The sequence below is a fragment of the Artemia franciscana genome, chromosome 3 (genome assembly GCF_032884065.1).
Source record: "Artemia franciscana chromosome 3, ASM3288406v1, whole genome shotgun sequence".
NCBI lineage: Eukaryota > Metazoa > Arthropoda > Branchiopoda > Anostraca > Artemiidae > Artemia > Artemia franciscana.
Window position 1 is genome coordinate 7,126,390 of NC_088865.1, and position 12,557 is coordinate 7,138,946.

At 35.1% G+C, this 12,557-nt stretch overlaps 4 pseudogenes; 2 read left to right on the top strand and 2 right to left on the bottom strand.

The window, feature by feature from the left end:
• Positions 1-1,804: 1,804 nt before the first annotated feature.
• On the top strand, positions 1,805-5,787 carry LOC136025571 (NADH-ubiquinone oxidoreductase chain 4-like; annotated as a pseudogene).
• Positions 5,788-6,045: 258 nt separating this feature from the next.
• LOC136024667 (NADH-ubiquinone oxidoreductase chain 5-like) lies at positions 6,046-7,552 on the top strand (annotated as a pseudogene).
• Positions 7,553-8,472: 920 nt separating this feature from the next.
• LOC136024668 (cytochrome c oxidase subunit 3-like) lies at positions 8,473-9,183 on the bottom strand (annotated as a pseudogene).
• Positions 9,184-9,197: 14 nt separating this feature from the next.
• On the bottom strand, positions 9,198-11,589 carry LOC136024611 (ATP synthase subunit a-like; annotated as a pseudogene).
• Between the last annotated feature and the right edge of the window lie 968 nt (positions 11,590-12,557).

Here is a 12,557-nt window from a genome sequence, read left to right on the forward strand (position 1 = left end):
ACATACATTTGAATTAGTAAATAATTCTCACTTTACTGTTCTGCCTATCACTATTTTTCTTCCTTATAATATTACTTTCAGCCTTTATTTATTCTTTTTCATTCGAATATCTAGTAGTAAAAGTTTGATTCTAGCTAGTTTATTTACTCTTTCCACGAGTCATATGCAAGATATCATTATAGATTAAAGGTGCAGTGACCGATATTATTGCCTATTTCTTAGGTATAGCGAATGAAAAGATAGGGGGACCACTTTTTGCCAGCATCCGCGGTCATACAAGGCCCTAGAGCAAATATTTTAGGTGAACAGAGGAGCTTTGGCGCAAATATGTTTTAGATCAATAAGGGTGAAATCTGTATTCATTTCCTATCTCTTTGAATAAAGCACTCTTTAGATGGCCAAACAACTAGGATTAAATACCCTCTTAGTGCATTCTTAACTAACCTGGGTAGTATTATTTAAACCTAAAGAATTTGGCGGTTTCTAAACTTACTAGAGGAGCCTGCCCCGTAAATGACAATCCACGAAACAATCAACCCGTTCTTGTTAAACAGCTTATATACCGTCGTTTAGGGGATTAAACTAATAACTCCTCTTAATTCCTTAGGCCAATAAATCAGATCAAGGTGTAGCTTATGTCCGAGAGAGGGTGGGTTACAATAAGAACTTAAACGGAATTTTCATTTTATCATGGAGAAGAAGGTGGATTTAGAAGTAAGGCTTTCCAACCTGAAGGAGGCTCTGAGAAATGTACACATCGCCCGTCACTCTGTTGTCCGAAGGGATAAGTCGTAACAAAGTAGGTATACCGGAAGGTGTGTCTTGAAAGAGGGAGGGAGTTTGAACAAACATTTTGCTTACACTAAAAAGATACTCTTCAGAGTGCTCTCTAAATCTTTATTCACAAATTTATTTAAAACAATATTATATAAATAAAAGAATTGAACTTTTTCAAGGTCTAAGTACTGAAAAGGAAAATTTACTAATTATAAAAAAGTTATTGTCTGTACCTTTTGTATCAGGGTTTATTAAATTTCTATTTCTATTGTTGAATCCCGAAATAAGGTGATCTATATTATTTAAAGATGGCTGTTTCATAAATCTCTTTAAGACTGATATCGTTGTGAAAAATATTTTGTACCTTTATATCTGGTTGGCAGAATACTCCTTTAGGGTACTCCACAAGAAAGATTTTCTAGGGGACGAGCTCTAGAAAAAATTATATTATAATATCAAGAAGGACATGACTAGGCTTAAAAGTTGCCTCGGTTTAATAACCATTGTCACTAAAATGATAATTTCAAAATAATTAATTCAGACTAGCCGATGTTAATTACATAGATTTAGCAATCATAATGATAGAATTGGTAGAACTATGAACATATCCAACATAATTTTCCTTATAAAATCCCAAAGGAATTCAGCAAAACTCATCTCCGCCTGTAGTCTTACGGCAGGTAATTAGACATAGTAAAAGAATGTTTGGTTGGGGCGACGGTGAGAACAGAACAAACACTCAAAACATAAATACATCAATAAATGACCATTGATCCTTAGATGAATAAAGACCAAGTTACCTTAGGGATAACAGTGTAATTCTTTTTGAGAGTTCAAATCGACAAAAGAGTTTGCGACCTCGATGTTGTTTCAGGGACCCTACTCGGTGCAGCAGCCTAGCAAGGTAGTCTGTTCGACTATTAAACCTCTACGTGATCTGAGTTCAGACCGGCGTAAGCCAGGTTAGTTTCTACCCCCAAGGTAAACCCACTCATGATAGATCTATTTTATATTTTTACAAGTAGTTATGGTTTTAGGTTCAGTTGCTTTTTTAACACTATTAGAACGAAAGATTTTGGGCTACATTCAATTACGTAAGGGTCCAAATAAAGTCGGCTTTCTGGGGATCCTATAGCCTTTTTCTGACGAGATCAAACTATTTTGTAAGGAAGTCTCACTTCCTTTTATTTCTAATTTCATACCGTATCTTGTTGCTCCTGTGTTCAGCTTATTTCTTTCCTTTTTTTATGAACTCTAGTCCCATTTATTTCTCATGGTGCAAAATTTAACCTATCATTCCTTTTAGTCATTTGCGCAATGAGAGTGAGAGTGTACAGAATTATGGTGGCAGGCTGGTCCTCTAACTCCAAGTATTCTTTGTTAGGAAGAATTCGTGCAGGGGCACAGACCATCTCTTATGTAGTATCTCTGATTATTATTATTCTTTCCCCTTTAATGTTACTTAAAAAGCTTTGCCTAGAAGGGTATCTAGTTAAATCCTCTTACTTAGGTTGACCTCTATACTTATGTTTTCCTTTAGGACTGTGCCGATTTATTACAATTCTGGCAGAGACTAACCGTACCCCACTCGATTTAGCTGAGGGGGAATATGAGTTAGTGTCGGGTTTCAATACAGAATATATAGGAGTCGGCTTCACTCTAATCATATTATCAGAATATGCTAGCCTTCTTTTTATATCTTTATTATTTAGTGTAGTATTTGGGGGTATAAGCTTTTTTATATTCTGTCTAGTGGTGTACTTTTATCTTTGGAGACGCGGTTCTTACTCTCGTTATCGTTATGATAACCTAATATATTTATGCTGGAAAAGTCTTCTACCAGTGTCTTTAATATTCCTCTGTTTTTATTGAAGCTTTTCTCAAGGGGGTTAAAAATAAAGACCCCTGGTTGTATAATCAACCTTATTCTGCTTTCAAAACAGATGCTTTAATCGGTCAAGGGGTCTAACTAGACAATTTTGTCATTTGAATTAATAATAATTGGAGTAAATACAAAATATGAGAAGTAAGCACATGTAAGAATCTGTCCTAGAAAAATATAGGGGTCTTCTACAGGTCGTGCTCCAGTCCATGTAAGAAGTAAGAACACTGATACCCAGGATCAAAACAAAGGTTGGGCAACAGAACAGAATTCAAGACCTCGAAACTTAGGCTTAAATGTAAAGGGAAGGGACACAAGAATAAGGATAGAAGAAACAAGGGCGATTACCCCTCCTAGTTTATTAGGAATAGATCGTAAAATAGCATACGCAAATAGAAAATATCATTCCGGTTGGATATGGGCTGGGGTAACTAATGGATTAGCAGGAATGAAATTGTCCGGGTCTCCCAGAAGATAAGGTCTAGTTAAGGAGAGGGTTACAAGAAAAAAGATAAGGACTATAAATCCCACAGTATCCTTAATAATAAAATAAGGGTGGAATGGTAATTTGTCTAAGTTGGCGTTAATTCCAAGAGGATTATTAGAACCTCTTTGATGAAGGAGTTAAAGGTGAATCATTGTTAGACCGGCCACCAGAAAGGGGATTAAAAAATGAAAAGTGAAAAATCGCGTCAGAGTGGGATTATCAACAGCAAATCCCCCTCATAATCATTGCACCACGTCATTACCAATATAAGGTACGGTAGATGCTAAGTTTATAATTACAGTAGCCCCCCAAAAGGACATTTGACCTCACGGGAGAACATACCCTAAAAATGCAGCGGCTATTACAAGAAATAAAAGAGCAATTCCGGTCATTCATGTCTCAAAATAATGAAAAGAACCATAATATATTCCTCGACCAATGTGAAAATAAATGCAAATAAAGAAAAAGAGGCACCATTGGCGTGAATAGTCTGGAGTAGTCAACCGTAGTTGACATCTCGGCAAATATGGGCTACTCTAGAGAAAGCTAAGTCCACTCTCGCTATGTAATGTATCGCTAAAAAAAGCCCAGCAACAATTTTGATAACAAGGCATAGACCCAGGAGAGAGCCGAAGTTTCATCAAATAGAAATGTTGGCCGGCACAGGTAGATCCACCAAGGCAGAATTAATAATTTTAAGGGTAGGTTGCGTCTTACGTAGAGATAACATTTTATTTTCTAAGATCACGGAACCACTAGATCATTGACCGTAATGGTTTTTTATTGCTGTTCAAAAAATCAATAACCAGCGGGAGCGCTAAAAATAAATACACTACTATAAATGAGTAGGCTAATACAGTAAGTCTATTAACATTAAAATTGATGACCATGAAATCCGCAGGATAGAGGTATTCCGAAGAAGAGCCGATAAACATGAAATTCTTATTCAAAACTAAGAAAGAGAAGATAACTATAGGGAGCACTCATATGAATGGGATTAAATCAACAGCAAATTTCTCATTAGCTCTCAGTGAAGATACATAACTAAATATTACTAGAATCCCTCATAAAAATATCAAAAAAAGAATTAATGAAATTCATAGGGAAACATTTTTAAGTATAATACAAATCAACAAAGTCTGGACGAATAACGAGAGTGTAAAAGCAAGAGGATGATCTATTAGAAGTATAAATATAGAAATAACAACAATAGATCTTAGCATGTCAAAAGGTAGTTTAATAAAAATATTAACTTTGGAAGTTAAAGATGTTAATAACTCTTTTGAAGACCGAGAGATTCCTCTAAATTCGGTTTACAAGACCGACATTATTTTTTAACTACTCAGTCAATCATAATAATCTACTTATCACTTTTTTTAGGATTATTAATCTTTTCTTCAAGAAATAAGCATCTTTTAGTAAATCTATTGAGATTAGAATTTCTCGTTCTTGTATTGTTTGGATTATTAATATATTCAAATTATATGAGAATAGTTAACGCATTCATCTTTCTTAGAATTACAGTTTGTGAGGGAGCTTTAGGATTATCAGTACTGGTATCTTTAGTACGTTCGTCAGGATCAGATCAAGTGCAGTTTTAAATGAATAAATGGTTCTTTACCTCAAGTTTAGCATATTTGATATTAATATATAAGTTAATATCAGAATTTCATTTAGATTGAGGGATTACTTTATTAACATTAACTTCAGGAATTTTCTTTTTAATAGTTATTAGAGTAAAGCCAAGTTGGCCATTAAGTTATAGAATTATTCTCGTAAGCTTGTTTGTCCTTTTATGACTTACTTTTACTACGCAGTCATTCATTTTATTTTACGTTTTCTTTAAGTGCTCTTTAATTCCCGCAATTATTTTAATTCTCGGGTGAGGTTATCAGCCAGAGCGGCTACCTGCTTCCTATTATTTCTTATTTTATGCGCTATTATCTTCTTTACCTTTACTCTTCATCATTATTGCTCACACGAGCGTTTATTCGTCATCCTTCTTGCAATTTTGGGGAAATTTCATAGACAAGACAATCTTTTTGTTAGCTATACTTTCGTTCCTAGTGAAACTTCCAGTCTATTTTGCACACATTTGATTACCTAGGGCTCACGTAGAAGCTCCAGTTACTGGTTCTATAGTGTTAGCTGCCATTCTCTAAAAGCTAGGGGGTTACGGCCTCTACTTGGTACAAGGACTAAACATTTACAGAGAAACAACATTAATAGGGGTTTGCTTAGTAGGTAGGATCTTCAGCTGCTTGATTTGCTTACGTCAATCCGATGTCAAATCCTTAATTGCTTACTCTTTCGTAGCCCAACTACCATTTGTTATTCTAGGTATACTTATATCTTGTACTTACACCAACATAAGATCAATTTTAATAATGGTATCTCACGGGATTTGTTCTTCTGGATTATTTTATTTAAGTTATCTATTTTATATGCGTATTTGAAGTCATAGATTATTTCTTACTCGCAGAACAATCTCTCTTTTTCCATATCTATGTTTTTGATGACTTGGTCTTAGTTTCTTCAATATAGGACTGCCCCCACCGCTTAACTTCTTTTCCGAAATATATTTTTTTTATCGGCGCATTCAGTTTAGACTGGATAGTAGTATCTTTATCTGGAACCTTATGTTTTTTTTTCATCTTGTTATTGCATTTATTTATACTCTAGCACTAGTCATGGGGAAAGATTATATATTTTTAGTTGATTAGAATATAACTTAAAGGAATATCTAATCGGAAGAGCTCATCTGATCCCCCTACTGACTTTAATTCTCGTCTACTGTTATAGTTTAAAGAGAATATTAGATCGTGGAACTAAAGGAGAATCATTTCTGACAGTATTGTTATATTTCGTATCAGGTTACATTTTACTAATTACCAGAGTAATGAGTATCTGTTGCTCATTCCTATTGTTTTTATCAGATAAATTTACTTATTAAAAATATCCTTCTTGCATTTGGATTATCAAGTGTGCCTTGATTGGTTAGGACTATCATTTATTTTCTTAGTTCTCTTAATCTCTTCTCAAGTGATAATTTATTCTTCTTATTATATAAGAGACCAAATTTTTGTTAATCGTTTCAAATACATAATATTAGGATTCATCTCATCTATGGTTCTGTTAATCATATCTTCGGACGGATTAAGACTAATATTAGGTTGAGACGGGTTAGGCATTACTTCATATTTATTAATCATATTTTACAAAAATTATACTTCTTCTTCTAGAGGAATAATTACTATTTTAAGAAATCGAGTAGGGGATGTATTAATTTTATGGTCACTAGGGCTGATATTTTACTCTAGGAGTTGAGACTACATATTCTTAAGATATTTCTCCCTATCAATCATGCTCCTCTTTATTTCATCTTCTTTTACCAAAAGAGCTCAACTACCTTTTTCTGCATGGCTACCAGCAGCCATAGCAGCTCCTACCCCCGTCTCATCTTTAGTTCATTCGTCCACACTAGTAACAGCCGGAATTTATCTGATGATTCGTTTGTCTCCTTCGTTTGAAGAGAGAGGGTGTTTCTTACTTCTTATCATAGGGGCTTTAACTTCCTTTTTTCAGGTCTGGCTGCGTTCGGAGAAAACGATTTAAAACGAGTAATTGCATTATCTACACTAAGCCAGCTAGGAGTAATAATATTTTCTCTAGGTTTAGGGCTTACGCTATTTTGTTACTTTCATCTTTTTGCCCATGCACTTTTTAAGGCCCTTCTTTTTAAATGCTCGGGGGTCGTAATTCATTCACTAGGGGTACAAGACATACGTCGAATAGGGGGAGTATCCAAGATACTCCCTTACACTAGTTATATTATCTTAGTGTGCTCTCTTAGATTAATGGGATTTCCATTTTTATCGGGCTTCTTTTCAAAAGACTTAATTATTGAATCTTCAGATTGCCTATGTATATTAATTCCTAGTGTACTCATATTAGTTTCATGTCTTTTAACAAGAACTTTTTCTTCCCGAATTGCAATAATATGTTTATGATCCTATAATTATAATTTAAGCTGCCAGTACAGGGACGAAGAAGGGGATTATCTAACTCCTCTTTTTGTTCTTTATTTAGGGGCTGTTATAGGAGGATACATCTTTTATTGATGTTTTCTGGGGGACGTAAGAATCGTCTTAGGCGCATTTGAAAAGATTCTCCTTCTCTCTCTTATCATAGCAGGGGTGATCTTACCTTACTTTGTCAAATCACTTAGTTTAAGCCTAAGACATTATGTAAGTAGAATATTATTTTTACCATTAATTACGGGGCGAATAAGCTTCATACCCCTAGTTATGGGTGAACTCCTTTATCATGAGGGTGATTGTGGTTGGGTAGAAGAAGTGGGGCCGTCACTAATCTATCATAGGGCTCATCTCTATTTTCGTTTTTAACCTCCTCCCCATATAAGGTACTTATCTTGGCTTCTTTATTATTCACATTATTCATATATTTCTATAGCTTAACAAGAGCACAACACTGAAGATGTTGGGGTGGATGATTCCTGGAAATATTTAAAGGACATTTGTCCATCTATGCATTGAAAATGCATCGTATTAAATATACTACATAAATAGACAGTGAGTAGAATTTAACTACGCGGTTGAAGAGTTAGCAGCTCCCATCCTTCTTCCTGCCTCTTAACAGGGGTCATCCCTTTCACTTCATTAACAATGAAGCGCTATTAATTAGCTTCTGCTAAAGAGTGGGGGCCGAAGGGCCTAAATTCGGGTGAAACTGGATTTGATAACATCAATTCTCACTCTGAGAGAAGGAATATTCCTCTTTTAGGATGCAAACCCAGTGTTCTATTTAAACTATTCTCCTGAATAGAGTAATCTTTAATAAAGTTAACAATTATTTAATTCATCTGAGGGCACCTTCCTTTCGCTCATAAAATACCCCCCACAACAAGGATGAAAGAAAAGAAGATAATTAGGTAGGTTGTCGGGTACATGTTCAAATATACTATAGGTAGGAGTAGAGTAATCTCTACATCAAAAATAAGAAAAATTAGAGTAATAACAAAGAACCGAATAGAAAAGGGGGTACGAGAGGAATTCAAAGGATCGAATCCGCATTCAAATGGGGAACTCTTTTCGCGATCCAGAGAGACTTTTTTATTCACAAACACTCCGAGGGTTAACATGATAAAAACAAGCATAAAAAATTCTTAATCAAATTAAAATAATTATCTTTCCCTAATAGGATCCCTTGATTGGAGGTCAAGTATAATATTTATACTAGAAAGATTCTATTCCCCTCATCAGTAGATAGAAAGGTAGAGAAATAATCACACAACGTCAACAAAGTGTCAATACCAAGCTGCAGCCTCAAACCCGAAATGATGTTGGGGGGAAAAGTAGCACTTAGCATGACGTAAAATACAAATTATGAGAAAAATAGTACCAATAAGTACATGCAAACCATGAAAACCTGTTGGTAAAAAGAATGTAGACCCATAGATTCTATCTGCAATAGTAAATGAGGCTTCTATATATTCCAACCCTTGAAGAAATGAAAAATATAATCCCAGCAACACAGTAATTAGAAGTCCCCGGAGGCATTAATCAAAATTATTTTCTATTAAGGCATGGTGGGCTCAAGTTACTGTAACCCTTGAAGCCAGGAGGATACTCGTATTAAGCAGGGGTACTTGAAATGGATTAAAACTCTCTACTCCAATTGGGGGTCATAAGGCCCCAACTTCAATATTTGGCGACAAACTTCTGTGAAAAAATGCTCAAAAGAAAGAGACAAAAAAGAAAACTTCAGAAATAATAAATAAGATTATTCCTCATCGTAACCCAAATCCAACCTTCGTTGAATGTATTCCTTGAAAAGTAGCTTCTCGTGATACGTCCCGTCATCATTGATACGAAACAAATATGATTGTGACTAATCCTGTAAAAAACAGCATTCTATCAAAAGAATGAAACCACTTGACAAGTCCTGAAGTCATTGCAAAAGCTCTTATTCCAATAGCTAAGGGCCAAGGTCTAACGTTAACCAAATGATATGGGTGATTTAATTGATTCATTATTCTCTTGCGTAGAGAGTCATTAGAGTCATAAAAACATAAGATTGAATAATAGCCACAGAGAATTCCAATATCAATAAGATAGTCTGTGAAAAGACTACAATTGCAGTAATATAGATATTTTCTAGGTTACCTTGAGCTCCTAAAAGAGTCAATAGGAGATGGCCGGCAATTATATTGGCCGCAAGTCGGACAGAGAGTGTAATAGGCCGAATTATATTTCTAATGATTTCAATTACTACCATGAAAGGCATTAAAGGTGCCGGTGTTCCTAAAGGTACAAGATGGGCTAAAGCATTTGTGGTTTCCTTAATCCAAGTATACATGATAAAAGAGATTCAGAGAGGAACTGCGAGTCTTAAAGTGACCGTTAAATGTCTAGTAGCAGTAAAAATATAGGGAAATAAACCAATAAAATTTTTAAATAAAATCAAACAGTTCGTGGTAACGAACTGTAATAAGGAGCGACCCGGCTCAATAGTAACCAAAACTCTAAAGAATTGAATTTTGATATCAATAGCTACATCAAAAGAATCGCATTTTAATGCTGATTTTAAATATATAAGTTTCATCAAGTTTACTCCTACCCATCAAAAGTTACGAGCCTGAGAAAATTTGCCTTATTTATGAAAATAGGGGGAAACACCCCCTAAAGGTCGTAGGATCTTAACGAAAATGACACCATCAGATTCAGCGTATCAGAGAACCCTACTGTAGAAGTTTCAAGCTCCTATCTACAAAAATGTGGAATTTTGTATTTTTTGCCAGAAGACAAATCACGGGTGCGTGTTTATTTGTTTTTTTTTTCCCAGGGGTCATCGTATCGACCAAGTGGTCCTAGAATGTCGCAAGAGGGCTCATTCTAACGGAAATGAAAAGTTCTAGTGCCCTTTTTAAGTGACCAAAAAATTTGGAGGGCATCTAGACCCCCTCCCACGGTCATTTTTTCCCAAAGTCAACGGATCAAAATTTTTGAGATAGCCATTTTGTTCAGCATAGTCGAAAACCATAATAACTATGTCTTTGGGGATGACTTACTCCCCCACAATCCCTGGGGGAGGGGCTGCAAGTTACAAACTTTGACCAGTGTTTACATATAGTAATGGTTATTGGGAAGTGTACAGACGTTTTCAGGGGGATTTTATTTTATTTGGGGGTGGGGCTGAGGAGAGGGGGCTATGTTGGAGGATCTTTCCTTGGAGGAATCTGTCATGGGGGAAGAAAAATTCAATGAAAAGGGCGCAGGATTCTCTAGCATTACTATAAGAAAACAATGAAAAATAAACATGAAAACGTTTTTTCAAATGAAAGGAAGAAGTAGCATTGAAACTTAAAACTAACAGAGATTATTACGCATATGAGGGGTTCTAAAAATACTTTAGCATAAAGAGCGAGGTATTTAGGAGGATATAAATACCTTACTCTTTATGCTAAAGTATTTTTAGTAATTTCAACTATTTATTCTACGGCCTTTCTGATTCAGGGGCCATTCTTAAAGAATTGGGACAAAACTTACGATTTAGTGTAAAGAGCGAGGTATTAACGAGGGTACAAACCCCCTCGTATATATAATAAAAATATAAGGTTATGAAAGTTTGTTACGTAAGTTAATTCTTAAGTTACGCATATTTTTTACTAATAAAAACGTTCGTTAAAATTAAAAGTTCTAGTTGCTTTTTTAAGTAACCGAAAAATTACAGGGCAACTAGGCCTCCTTCCTCACCCCTTATTTCTCAAAATCATCTGATCAAAACTAAGAGAAAGCCATTTAGCCAAAAAAGGAATTAATATGCAAATTTCATTTTAATAATTTATGTGTGGAGAGCCAAAACCAAACATGCATTAATTCAAAAACGTTCAGAAATTAAATAAAAAAAACTAATTTTTTTAGCTTAAAGTAAGGAGCGACATAAAAACTTAAAACGAACAGAAATTACTCCGTATATGAAATGGGTTGTCCCCTCCACAATCCCTCGCTCTTTACGCTAAAGTTTGACTTTTTGCCACAATTCTACTTTTTAAAACAATTAAAAGCTTTAGCGTAAAGAGCGAGGGATTGCGGAGGGGACAACCCATTTCATATACGGAGTAATTTCTGTTCGTTTTAAGTTTTAATGTCGCTCCTTACTTTCAGCTAAAAAAATTAGTTTTTTTTTATTTAATAAATAAGAAAAGGGCAATAACTAGGATATTGGCACCAAATCTTGCCGGGCCTATAAGGAGAGATATCTCCCGATTCAATCCCGTTAAAACTCTCTTAGCTAAAAATTGAAGTCGTGAAGGGATTAATCAAAAAGATATTATTATAAATAAGAGTGGAGTTAGTATTCTTAATCAGTTAGATAAAAAAGAGGAAGTCGGATCAAATACTGAAAAAAGGTTTGCTATCATTTTCAATTTAAATAAATAGTTTGATCAGAGAAGCTCTTAGCAGAAGAAACCGAACGGGGTTGATAAAGGAAAAATACTATAGTTATAATAGCCCATAGTAGAGCTATAGAGATAAGGAAGATCATAATTCAAGGAAGTGGTATCATTTGAGGAATAAGAGATTGCCACAGGCTTCATAAAGTTGACAACCTTATATTTATTAATAAACTAAGTCTCTGTGCCATAGGGGGTAATTACCATAAGAGAGCTTAAGAGGCTACCGCTTTACTTTCAGCCACCCTATGAAATTTGTAACTCAAGTGACTTTAGAAAGTCTCTCTCTCCAACAGCTTCAATCACAGTAGGTATAAAACTATGTCCAGATCCACAAATTTCAGAACATTGTCAATAAAATACTCCGGGCATATTCACTAGAAGTCCGGACTGATTAAGGGACTGCATCCACTTTACTGCATCCATTAGGACTGCATCCTGGGACTCCATCCATTTTAATACCTAGAGATGGCACGGCTCATGAATGTAGAACGTCTTCTGAAGTAATCATCAGACGGATAGCTTGATTATAGGGCACTGATATAGGATTGTCCACATCAAGTAAACGATATATACCAGTAGAAAGTTCATTTGAAGGGATCATGTATGAATCAAATTGAATATCGTCAAAATCAGAGTATTCATAAGATCAGTATCATGGATTTAAGTAATTTGAAAACCTTAAAACAGAAACCCAAAGTTTGAGGTTTATTAGAAATTGCTGAGCTTCAGAATGAATTTACGTCAACGAAGGCGTGTCGAGGAACCACGAGAGCAACGCAAAAGTAAAGCGTGCAGAGGAATCACAAGAGCAACGTCAAAATTATCGCCTAGCATTCAGGTACAGCCCAGTCGGTGATTATAGCTTGAGTAGATGTGTCCAAATCGGGACTATGTCTAAAATTTGTCGCTATTGCAAGGCCTTGAAATTTAAT